This window comes from Sturnus vulgaris, unplaced genomic scaffold (genome assembly GCF_052056855.1).
Source record: "Sturnus vulgaris isolate bStuVul1 unplaced genomic scaffold, bStuVul1.hap1 Scaffold_155, whole genome shotgun sequence".
Classification (NCBI taxonomy): Eukaryota; Metazoa; Chordata; class Aves; order Passeriformes; family Sturnidae; genus Sturnus; species Sturnus vulgaris.
Window position 1 is genome coordinate 415,602 of NW_028276072.1, and position 11,913 is coordinate 427,514.

Sequence of the window (11,913 nt, forward strand, 5' to 3'; positions counted from 1 at the left end):
TGCCTGGTAGGAATCCCATTGAAGGCTGGAGAATATTCAGCCAGTTTTGAAACACACTTGCCCAATGAAATTCCTGAGTCACACACCATTTCATCACACAAAAATCATAGGCAGCAAGCTGGAGTAAATAAAAACCCCATAGAAGAGCTGCTGCCAAGTTTGCCCAAAACAGCTCAAGAACCCCAAGAATTAGAACTGCTAGGTTCCTACCCAGCACAATATTGCATTCACTTTAGAATCTTCCCAAAACCTTCTAGCATAAAGGAATTTCACAACATAATGCAACATCGTGGGGAATTCACTGCCAAAAGGTGGTGCAATACTATAAGCCATATTGCAACTGATACCCCAACTTATTCAAGCCCCAAAAGCCTCCCAAAGGGATTGTTCTTAATTTGTGGAGACCGGGCGTGGGCAGGAATTCCTTCTCGGCTTTTAGGAGGGCCATGCACCTTCGGGCGGTTGTCCCTGTTGGCACCCAACGAAACCTTAATTAGCGATTGGACTCACAAAAACAAATCAGGTAATAAAATCCAAAAACGAAGTGCAGACAATATGGACCCAAACTGTAATTCTGAAATTTTCCATTGGGCCAAGTCCAAAAGAATTGCTGCATCCCTGTTTCTTCCGTGGGTTGCAGCAGCTAAAGCTCTAGGCGAATTGGGCCACCTAGAATGTTGGGTTGTCAAACAGGCAAACTTAACATCCACCGCAATCAGCTCCCTCCTAGAAGACGAGGAAATCACCAGGCAGGCCACACTCCAAAATCGTGCTGCTATAGATTTTCTCTTGCTACTACACGGACATGAGTGCCAGGAATTTGAAGGACTTTGCTGTATGGACCTGACCTCGAAAGCTCCCAACATCCATACTGCCCTCCGAAACATGAACAACTTAATCGGACAAATAAAGCAAGAATCTGAAGATTGGTTCAATGGACTGTTCAAAGGCTGGGGACTCACAGGGTGGTGGACATCTATAGTCAAAACAATTGTGTTAATTTTTGTTATTCTTTTCCTTGTAATAATGGCATTCGGGATCCTACGTCACTTGGTTTTCAAGGCTATTCATAGCCTCATTCCCTCTACCTCAGTAGTCAATCACATAGAAATGAAAGACTTGAAACAATCTAACCCTCCCACCAGCTACAAGTGGTGGGCAAAATCGCAATTTGAATGATACCAATATCCTTCTTTCAACTTTGTTAAACAAAAAACGGGGAGATGTTGCGTTCTCTAGATACATTGTAAATGGTACATCCCGTGACCCCTGCTGTGCCCTGTATCTTGGTCCCTCTCCCCTCCTGGCCACACAGAGCTGGCTGGGATCCAATTTCTCCCCGCCCCCCCTTTCCAGACCCTAGAAAAGGTCAGGACCCGCTGACCTCGCTCTCTTTCCCGCACTTTTTCCCCCTCTCTTGCCCCGTTCTCTTTTTTCCCCACTCTCTCTTGCCCCGTTCTCTTTTTTCCCCCACTCTCTCTTATCCCGTTCTCTCTTTTTTTCCCCCCTCTCTTTTCCCGCATCTCTTTTTCCCCCAGATCTCTTATCCCGCTCTCCCTTTTTCCCCCTTTTTCTCTTCCCCCATTCTCTTTTCCCTTCCCTTTTCACTCACTACCCACGAGAAATAAACCTGTAACTTTATCAGGGGAAAGAGCCTCTTTTGATATCTTATCTACGTCTCTGTGGCTAAGGCCCAGAGGAATATCACCCCAAGACCTGAGCTAGACCGGTGGAAGGTGAAAGACTCTGTATAGGCCGGGAAAAAGCCGTTACATCTCACCCTCTCTAAATGTCTCTGAGCAAGATCTCAGCACCCCCTTCTGCCAAGGACACTCACGGCTCCCTTGGCAAACCCAACAGCATTTCCTCAGCTGTGGCATCTCTGCACTTCCCCGAGGGACATTCAGGGAACTCTGAGAGGCTCTGGCACAGATTTGCACCCAGGAGGGCAGCTCCTGGGTGCCCTCCCAAGAGAGCTTGGAAGGACACAGCAAGGAGAGCCCCGGGTGTGTCCATGATGGGATCTCAGGGAGGGGGGCTCAGCTCATTCCCCTTTGCCATGGATTGCTTTGCCCTCAGCCCCACAGGACACAGGGAAACTTGGACACCCCATTCCCATGGACACCCCATTCCCATGGACACCCCAGCCTGGCAGGATTCCCAAGGGCAGTGCCTGACTCAGCTGCTGCAAACCCCAGAGGCTCCCTGAGAGCAGCAGATAACAATGACAATATCAGAGGAGTGCAGAAACAAGAGAAGATGTTGTGGTGCTGTGCCTGGGAGGGCAGGGCAGAGACAGCCGGGCACTCAGGACAGTGTTCCTGTGCCCAGCTGTGCACGGCACCTCCCACACACCAACAGTGCCCTCCTGCCCCCAGCATCGCTCTGTTCAGCCCCCTCTCCTTCCCTGAGCATCCCCCTGGGCCTGGACATTTCCCTCCTGAGAGCTGCCTTGTCCCTGCCAGGCTCACAGAGCCCATCCCACCCTCTGTGCACTCACCTGGCCCTGCAGAAACCTGCCTGTCTGCAGGGCCCTGCCTGGGCAGGCTCTGTCTGCAGGTGGGCAAGGGCAGCTCAGGAGAGCCCTGCTGGGCCCTGCAAAGGTGATGCTGGTGCTGCCCAGGGCTGAGGAGTGGCTGAAGGCCCTTTGGGAGGCTCCCAGCAGAGACATTGACCCCCCAAAGTTACAGATCTGGAGTCTCTGTAAATGTTCAAACATTGCTTTGATGATCCAGATGTGTCCCTTTCAACTCAGAATATTCTGTGGTTCTGTGATTACAATTCCTGTTCTGCTTCTCTCATCCTCCTGTTGTCTAAAATCAAAAGAAAAAAAATCCCTTGAAACACTGTTAGAACAGTAAAATAAAAAACAGACTTTTATCAGAACCTTCCAGGTGTTCCAGTGTGGATGGGGCACACCTAGCCCCGATTTTAACACCTTATTAAGGTTGATTAATTAGGATATTTAACAGGAATATCCAATAGGGCATTCAGTTTCCCATGTTACACACCCTTGGGTGAACCCACTGGAAAAGGTCCAAGGCTTCTTGCCCCAATTTTGTTATGACTGCTCACATTCTGATTAGAAAAAAAATTGTTCTTGTAGGTCGTCCTCCTGATAATAAGACTATACAGTATTTCTGGAATGTATTTAGAAGGTCAGCTTATTATTCTAAAACCTAAGAGAAAGGTTAGGAAATGTACTAGAATTAATTAAGGATTATAGTATATAAGTATATAATAGTAGTTTAATAGAATTAATTAAGAGTTTAATAGAGTCCATTAATGATTATAATTTTATAGCTATATAGCAGTAGTTTTCAGAGCTATGAATATATGAAAAATGTACAAAAAGCAAAAATATTTTTGTCATCACCCCAACTTTTTCCATCCTTCTCCAAGGAAGAAATTGAAAATACTCTCAGGAAAACCCCTGATCTTTGCACAAATCCCAGGCTTAGCATCTTTTGGGAAGTGTCCTCTGGAGCTGTGCCCAGGCTGGTCTGGAGCTGGGAGCAGCCCTGCCCCACACAGCACCTCTCAGCAGCAGCACCTGCCCTGCTCAGGGTCTCTCCTTGCCCCCACAGCTTCTTCCCAGTGCTGGGAGCAGCTCCCAGGGCTGGCTGAGAGCTGTCCCTGGCAGGCAGCAGAGTCCCTGCCCCAGCACAGCGCCCTGGGCTGCAGGACCCTGCTCTGCACGACAGCCCTGGGCACCCCTGGCTGTTCTGCACAAGAGATCATCAGAGAATGTACTCACACAGTCTGCAGGCATTGGGATGTTCCAGCTTTAGGAGATCACTGCAGGAGCTGCAGCTGCATTGTCCTGCAGCCAGAGGCTTCCTGGGTCAAGGGCTGGGAGTGATTCTGCTCCAGTCACTTCTGAGCATCTTCCCAGCCCTGACTGATTGAAGCTCTCTGTGCCTCTGTGCTGTGTCCGAGGTGGCTGCAGGCAGAGCCCCAGCCCTGCTCTGCTGGGAAAGGAGCTGCTCATGAAGAGAAATGTGTTTTTGAAGCTCTTCTTGGTTGCCAGGATCGCCTTCTGTGCCAGGAGCCCAGCCCAGCTCAGCAGCACAGACACAGCACAAGGACTTTAATGACCCTCTTGGGGTTTGTGCTGAGGCCCTGAGTATCAATCTCTGAGAGGGAGATGAAGAAACCTCTCAAGAACTCTAAGTCATAATCCAACTCCAAAGTTTCTTGAAGTTTTAATGGGTCCCACTGAGGGACACAACTGAGAAAGTGTCCCCAGGTTCCAATTAGAGCAGGAAATTTGAGGCAGTGATGGCAAGTGGGGACAGCAGGGTGTGTGCCACCAAGGGCTGGGAGGAGACACCTTGTCCTGAGCCACTGAGGCCTCCTGGCACAGCCCCAGCAAGGCTGACCACTGTCACCCCTTGTCCTGCCCTCAGCATCCCCCCACATCCCAGTGGCCTCAGGGATCTGCTGGGACGAGTCCCTGGGGAGCCTTGGTCAGGAATGGCCCTGGGGGCTCCTTCATGCTCCCAGGCACTGCAGGTTTTTCAGAGCACTTTCGGTTTTGCTTTTGCCTTGGAGTCTCTGAGAGCTTTGCGCAATCATGGCCTCCAATTATCTTCTTTAATTAGTCCCTTGAGAACTTTTGTCAGTAACAACACTCAGTGGGGCTCATTAATGCCTCAAGGTACTCAGGGTTAATTTAAGTTCTACTTTTTGACACTAAGCCTCTGAGAGGTTTGTGCAGTGACAGCTTCCAATTATCTGCTTTAATTAGTCCCTTGAGAGGCTTTGTCACTAATGATACTCAGTGGGGTTCATTAATGTTTCAAGGTACTCTGTTTTTTTAAGGTACTTGGAGGTTCCCTTTTGACACCAACTCTTTTAGTAGTTTATGCAATGATGCCCCCAGTTATCTACTTTAATTAGTCCTTTGAGAAATTTGTATTGACACTCAGTGGGGCTCATTAATACTTTGAGATACTCAAGGTTTTAAAGGTACTTTGGATTTTCCTTTGGATTTCCCTTTCTCTCTGAGTTTCTGAGAGGTTTTTGGGCAATCCTGACGTCCAGTTCTCTCCTCCAAGGAGTCCATGAGGAGCCTGTGTTGGGGATGAACCTCAGTGGGACCCATTAATGCTTTGAGACACTTTGGGTTTTTCTTCTGACTTGGAACTCCTAGAAGGGTTTGTGTAATCTCCTCTCAGGCCCTGAGTTTCAAGGGCTCAGCACCAAATGGACTACGGGGCTGATTGGGATCAAGCAAGTCCTGACAAACCATGGCTCTGCCTTGATTTCCTTCTGCCCTGGTGCCATTCATTAGGAAGAGTTTCAAATCCAGTTATGAGAAATAATTCCAAGAGATTCTAAGAAATACACATTCCTGTTTTGAAGGGTGTATTTTATTGCTATTCTCTTTAGAGCAGGAAGTGATTACAGCATTCTGTGATTGATATTGATGCAGTGTCTCTCCTCAGGAGGTCTGGCCTGCTCACAGAAGCTGTGCCTTGAGGTCTGAGCCAGTGTGGACAACCTTGCTCCACATTCCCCAACCCCATCCTGTCTGTCCTCACTCACCTGGGACCTGCTTTGCTTTGAGAACTGGCTGCACTCAGGCAAGCATGGATTTTCTTCCTTTTCTTTTTCTGTAGCAAGATAAAACTCCTGAGTTTCCCATTACAAACAGACACTGTCCTGAAGTGTGTGCCAAGCCTCATTGGTTTATACTGGGATGGGGCCTGGGACCTACTGGGAGTGACTTCAGGTTGTGCTGGCCTTACAGGATTATACTGGGAGCTGTCGCCATGGGCTCAGTGGTGACTCCCAGTCCTTACTGGTTTATACTGGTGCCCTCCCAGTAAAAACCTTGGAGCCTCAGGACCACACTAGGAGCTGTAAGGGTCGGTCCGAAGTTCCCCTCGATTTTGCCTCCCGACCGTCGCAAGGAGACCTCGAGGACCCCCACCCAGACTGACTCCGAACAATGGTTTACTGGCCGGGCCAAGGTGGATGCTCATGACTGTGTGCTGGTGTATTGTGTTCACTGGACCGTGCTGTCGTGGCACCAACCAGAGACTGTGTTGCATCAACTGAGGACTGATTGTCCGTACCTGTCTCCTGCAGCACCACACAATGGTCCATAAATCTTCCCACCTTTTGGCTAGAGGCCACTCGCTTTGGAGAAGGACTATAAAAGAGCGACCCTCTGGAAAAGACCCTTTGAGATCTCTCCACTGATGAAGACCCCTGAGATCTCCCCACGGACGAGGACTCGTCTATCGGATGACCCGCGAGGACGCCCGTCTCGTCTGTTGGTAGCTATTCTCCCATCCCTTCCTTTCCTTCCCCTTTCCTTATCCTGTACCTCTCCCCTTTACCGTAACTGAATTGTTGGCATTTGATGAAATGCATTGCTGTTGTTGACTAAACTGATTTTCTGTTGTTGAATAAACTGATTTTGTCCCCTGCATTTTGCCTGTTTGCACCTTTGAGATCAAAAGAACCATCACGACCCCCGCTCTGCATTAATAGCGGATCGTGACAGGAGCCTCCCTAGACTACACCGGGAATGGGTTTGGGTGCATGAGGCCTTACTGGTTTATACTGGGAGCTGCTGCCATGGGCCTCAGGAGCGGCTCCAAGTGCTTACTGGTTTATACTGGTGCCTTCCCAGTCCACACCTGGGAACACTGGTAGGCCCTTGCAGCAGGGCAGGAGCTCAAGGCTGAGCTGGCCTTCACCAGGGCATTGGTGAGACACAGCTTCTCCAACTTCTCAGCCTGGCAACACTGCCTGGGGCTGCTGATGCCCACCAGGAACTACAGCAAGGGCACTGCCCCCTGGAAGGCTGAAGGAAGCTGAGGGATTCCCCAAAAAACTCCCACCATTTTGTAAGATCCCCAAAATTTTCCAGCCCGTCCCTTGCCTATAGTGAGAGCTGGTTGGTTCAGTTGCATTGAATGGGTAAATCTGGTTTCCCTAAATCCCCATTGACTTTAATGGGTAGACCTGAACTCCTGGATACCTGGGTGCCCCCACTGAGATATTGGGGTTTCCCCCACTTCCCCCCCTGAGATTTTGGGGTGCCTCCTTTGCCCACCCCAGAGCTGGAGCTGCTGCAGAATACCATCTTCACCAACCCCATGCACCAAAGCACCTGGCTGTACCTGATCTGCATCCTCCCCTGAGATAACTCAGGGCTCCCTCTCATCCCTGATGTCCTCACCTGGAGTTTTGGGGTACCCCCTGAATGTTGGGGTGCCCTGTGACAGCCCCGCAGCTGCCAAGGGTCATCTGTGTCCATGTTGACTGGGAGGACAGTGGCCATCATCTTCTCCTGGCCTGTCAGGGTGAGTCAGGGCACTTGGATGCACCAAAAACAACCTGGATATCCCTGAAAATTATCTGGGTACACGTGGATATTTCCCAAAATCAGCTGGATCCCCACCACCAATCACCTGGGTACCCCCAAAAATCACCTGGTTACACCTGGGTACCCCTTGGATACCTGGATCGCCAAAAATCCCTGGGGCCTCCCAAAACGAGTGTCTCAAACATCCTCATTCCTTTGATTGGGTAGACCTGGTGCCCGTAAATATCATTGCCTTTAAAGGGTAGACCTGCTGTCCCTAAATTCCTATTGATTTCAATGGGTTAGACCTGGAGTCCTGTTTATCTCCATTTATCTCTACAAATCCCTCCCAGTGGTCCCACTTTTGCTTCAGTGCTCCCAGTCACCCCCGTGTACCCCCTTAACCCTTCCCAGTGGTTCCAGTTTAAACAGTAACTCTTCCCACTCTATCAGTGGGTAGACCTGGTGTCCCTAAAAATCCCTATTGATTTCACTGGGGTAGATCTGGTGTTCTTTAATCCCCTTTGACTTCAGCGGGCAGAGCTGATGTCCCAAAATTTTTGGTGCTAAAGATCCCAGTTTTGGGCTCAAAATTCCCAGATTTAGGACTGAAAATGGACATTTTTAGGCTTGTCTGGAGGCACAGCTCAAGCATGGACCGCAGGTGAGGGATCAGGGATTCGCGATTGGCCTCCAGGAATTCATCCAGGACATCCAGAGCATCAGCACTACTATCCTGGAGTAGAAATTCCCAGAATTCAGCACATAATTTCCCCCAAATTTACCCAAATTTCCCCATTTTAGGACCAAATTTCATCAAAATCCCCACTGACTTTAATGGATAAACCAAGTGTCCCTAAATCCCTATTGACTTTAATGGGATACACCTGGTGTCCATAAGCCCCTATTGATTCCATTAGTCATGTCTGATGTCAAAAAATGTGCATTGGAACATTGATATAGTAAGGGAGTGGGAACTGAGAGACGTTGTAAAAGATGGTTTATGGCCTCATGGTGTCAGTCTCATAGAAGGCTGAGACATTAAAGGTGTTACATCCAACACCATAATATCGGAAGCTGCCTCATTCTTAGTTACAATGCCTTATGTTAGCTTTTTATCCAATCAAATACTTCTGTGAAGTTTGCCAGCATCCTTTTACACCAATCATTAATTGCTTTCCTTCTCATGGCTTTTCAGAAATGCATCATTTTTCAACCAATCCTATAACACTTCACAAACCTACATTGATATATCTTAAACTTCTAATTAGCTTTATTACAAGTTCTATTGCTAAACTTTACAATCTTTTACTATCTTACTTAACATACTGCTTTGCTTACATAATGCATATTTCTGTTTGCTTAAAACATATTTCTACTTAAACTAAAAGCTTATAGTCTTGGTTTAGATCTATTTTACTTTTAATGCTCTGATTGTCCAAGATTTCTCCAAAGTCTTAGGTCAAACCTTGGATCCATCTCAATCTCTGAGCCTGTATGCACAAGGCCCTGAGAGCTCTCTGTGCCTGCATTTCCCACACCACCTGTCATCTCTGCCTCCAATTTCCTGCTCACACTGGAACCTGGGGACACTTTCTCAGTCGTGTCCCACAGTGGGACCCATGAACAGTATTAGAAAATTTAGAGTTTGATTATGACTGAATTCTGGAAATTCAAACCACGGTTCTGCCTTGATTTCCCTCTGGTGGTTTGGTGCCATTCATTCAGAAGTTTTTCAACTCCAGTTATGGAGAAATATGACAAAGACCTTCTTAGAAATATCCATTCCAATTTTCAAGAATGTATTTTATTAATGTTCTCTTCAGAGCAGAGGTGATTGCAGCACTCTGTGATTGATATTTGTGAGAAATGGATTTGTAAAGGATTCTCAAAGCCTGACTGAAAGCTCACACACCCTTGTACATCTCTATGCAAACTCTGAGATAAGGTGTGCTGACTCAGAATGGCCCTGGAATAGAGAAGACATTGCTGAGAGAGAGATTGAACCAGAAACAAGTTTCAAACAATGGCCTTGCAAAAATACCAGATATTTTTGAGAATTAGAACTGTGAAAGATGCATTGTGGCAAGACCATGTGTTGTAAAATAATAGGATATTGTTGTTAGAATTATTACCACTATTGTGTGGCAAAACTTAATATGCTGAAAAACACTTCTAAGGTTTTATAACAAGGAAATAACTTGGCTTGTGGTAGAATGGCATTGAGTTTTACATCTCTGATGTTTCACCCTTCAAGGAGACTGATAATGGAAGAGAATATTTTAAAGTGCCTCTCAGTTGGCCCATCTCTGTAGAGCTGGGATTTTCTGACAGTGCTGAGTCCCTGGACATCAGTCCCTGAAAGGGAGCTGAAGGAAAACTCCTCAAGAACTCAGAGGCAGATTCAGACTCCGAAGTTTCTTGAAGTTTTAATGGATTCCACTGAGGGATATGACTGAGAAATTGTCCCCAGGTTCCAGTTGGAGCAGAATATTGGAGGCACTGATGACAGGTGGGGACAAACAAGGGAAAGGTGTCTCTGATGCTGAGCACACCTGGATGTGTTTCAGGAATGCAAAGGGCCAAGGGCTGAGCCCCAGCCCCTGGCAAGGCAGATCCTGTCCCTCCCTCATTGCTCAGGGCTCTTCCCGGCCCACTGGGCTCTGGGCATGTGCAATGCCAAGGGCAGCACCATGGGGCGGCCCCTGCCAGGCTGCTGAGCAGGGACAAGGAGGCAATGAGGCCCCAGCACAGCAAGGCTCACTTGTCCCCTGCTGGCCTCAGGCCCAGGGCCAGCCTGCATGGCCCAAGTGCTGCAGGAGTTGGCTGTGTCAGGGCCTTTCAGCTGCTGCCCATCCCTGTGCCCTCTGCAGCCCAGGCTGTCCTACGGTGTCCATGCCCTGCGCCTCTGTCCCTGCAGGCTGTCGTCATCCCCCGGCTGCCCCACCTCGCTGGCCCCTTCCTTTGCTGACAGCTCTGCCTCCTGCCTGCCTCTGCCTGCACACACAAAGCCTTGGGCTGCCCCAGACTCCTTCTGGGGGATGTGTTGCACCACAGGCCTGCCCTGCGAGAGAAATTCCTTTATCCTTTTGTCAACTCTGGATCACCCTAGCTGCACTTGGCATTATTTCTTTCTTTCTCTGGCTGTTCTCTATGTCAAAAGGATCCACCATCTCTGAAATCACCCTTCAATCCCTCCCAGGGCTCTCCTCTCCTGTCCTCAATCTCCACTCCACTGAGCACAGAGCTCCTTTGTCCCTATACAGTGCTCATGTGCTGAGGCCATGGGCACCTGGACAAGGATGTTTCTTTTCCACAGGAAGGAAACTACAGAACTCCAAGGTTTTGGAGGCAGATCAGAGGTTCTCACTAGAGGCCAATGCAAGCCAGACCTGTCTGTCCTTGCAGCTTTTGTCTGAAAGCAACTTTTGGATATTTGTAGAGTTTTCGAAGTGGAATTCCATTTCAGCTGTGAGTCCCTGGATTGCAATGACAGTTCTTCTCCATGGGAAGGAAAGGGAAGAGCCCCAGTGTTTCAAAGGCAGATGAGAGCTGGCCCTAAGGAAGCCAAATGAACCTAGACATTCCTTGCAGCTTTTGTCTTGGAGCTATCCTTAGATATAAGGTGTTTTGGAGGATCATTCCCAATTTCGGTCATGGATGCTTGGACATGAAAGATGTTTTTTTCCATGGAAAGAAAAGCATGGCCTCTCACTGTTTTAAAGGCAGATGCAAGGTGGCCCCTAAGAGATCATGGCCAGCCAGAGTTGCCTGTCCTGGCAGGTTTCATATGGGAGCCATCCAAGAATATAATCACATTTGGAGGAGGTATCCCAATTTTGGCCATTGGGCACCTGGAGAAGAAGGAAAGTTCTTTCCCACAGGAAGGAAAGCATGGAACTCCAAGGTTTCAGGGGCAGATGAGAAGCAACCCTCAACATGGCAAGGTCAGCTGGAACAGTTAGGCCGTCCCCAGAAGACCAAGCCAGCCAGACCTGTTCCATGCTTTTGTGTCCTTGGGGCCCTGCAGCATCACAATTGCCCCTTGGTTCCATGTGGCCCCATAGCATCACAACAGATTTTTGTTTCCATGAGGCCCAGCAGTATCACAATGGTCTCCTTGGCTCTGCAGTGGCACAGTGGCCCCTTGCTTCCATGAGGCCATGCAGTGTCAAAATGGTTTCCTTGGTTCCATGGGACTGCACAATGCCGGAATGTCTCTTTGGTTCCACATGGCCTGGCTGTGTCACACTGGCCCCTTGCTTCCATGGAGACCCAGAGTGTCACACTGGCCCCTTGTTTCCATGGAGACCCAGAGTGTCTCTGATTTTCTCCTGGAACCGGACAAGAAAACAGGAACAGCCCTGGGGACGAGGGCACCGAGCCGGGTGTGGCCCCTCTGCTGCCGCTGCCCACCCGGAGCGGCCGGGGAGCAGCGCTGCCCTGCAGGGGCTGCATTTCTCACTCCTCATGTGCTGCTCTGCCCTCCCACGGGGCTGGCTCTGCCTGGCGCTGCCAGGCTCCTCATTCAGCACTTTCCTCTGCTCCAGGGGAGAGTCCGGACAGCGCTTTGCTTGCTTGTGAGGAAC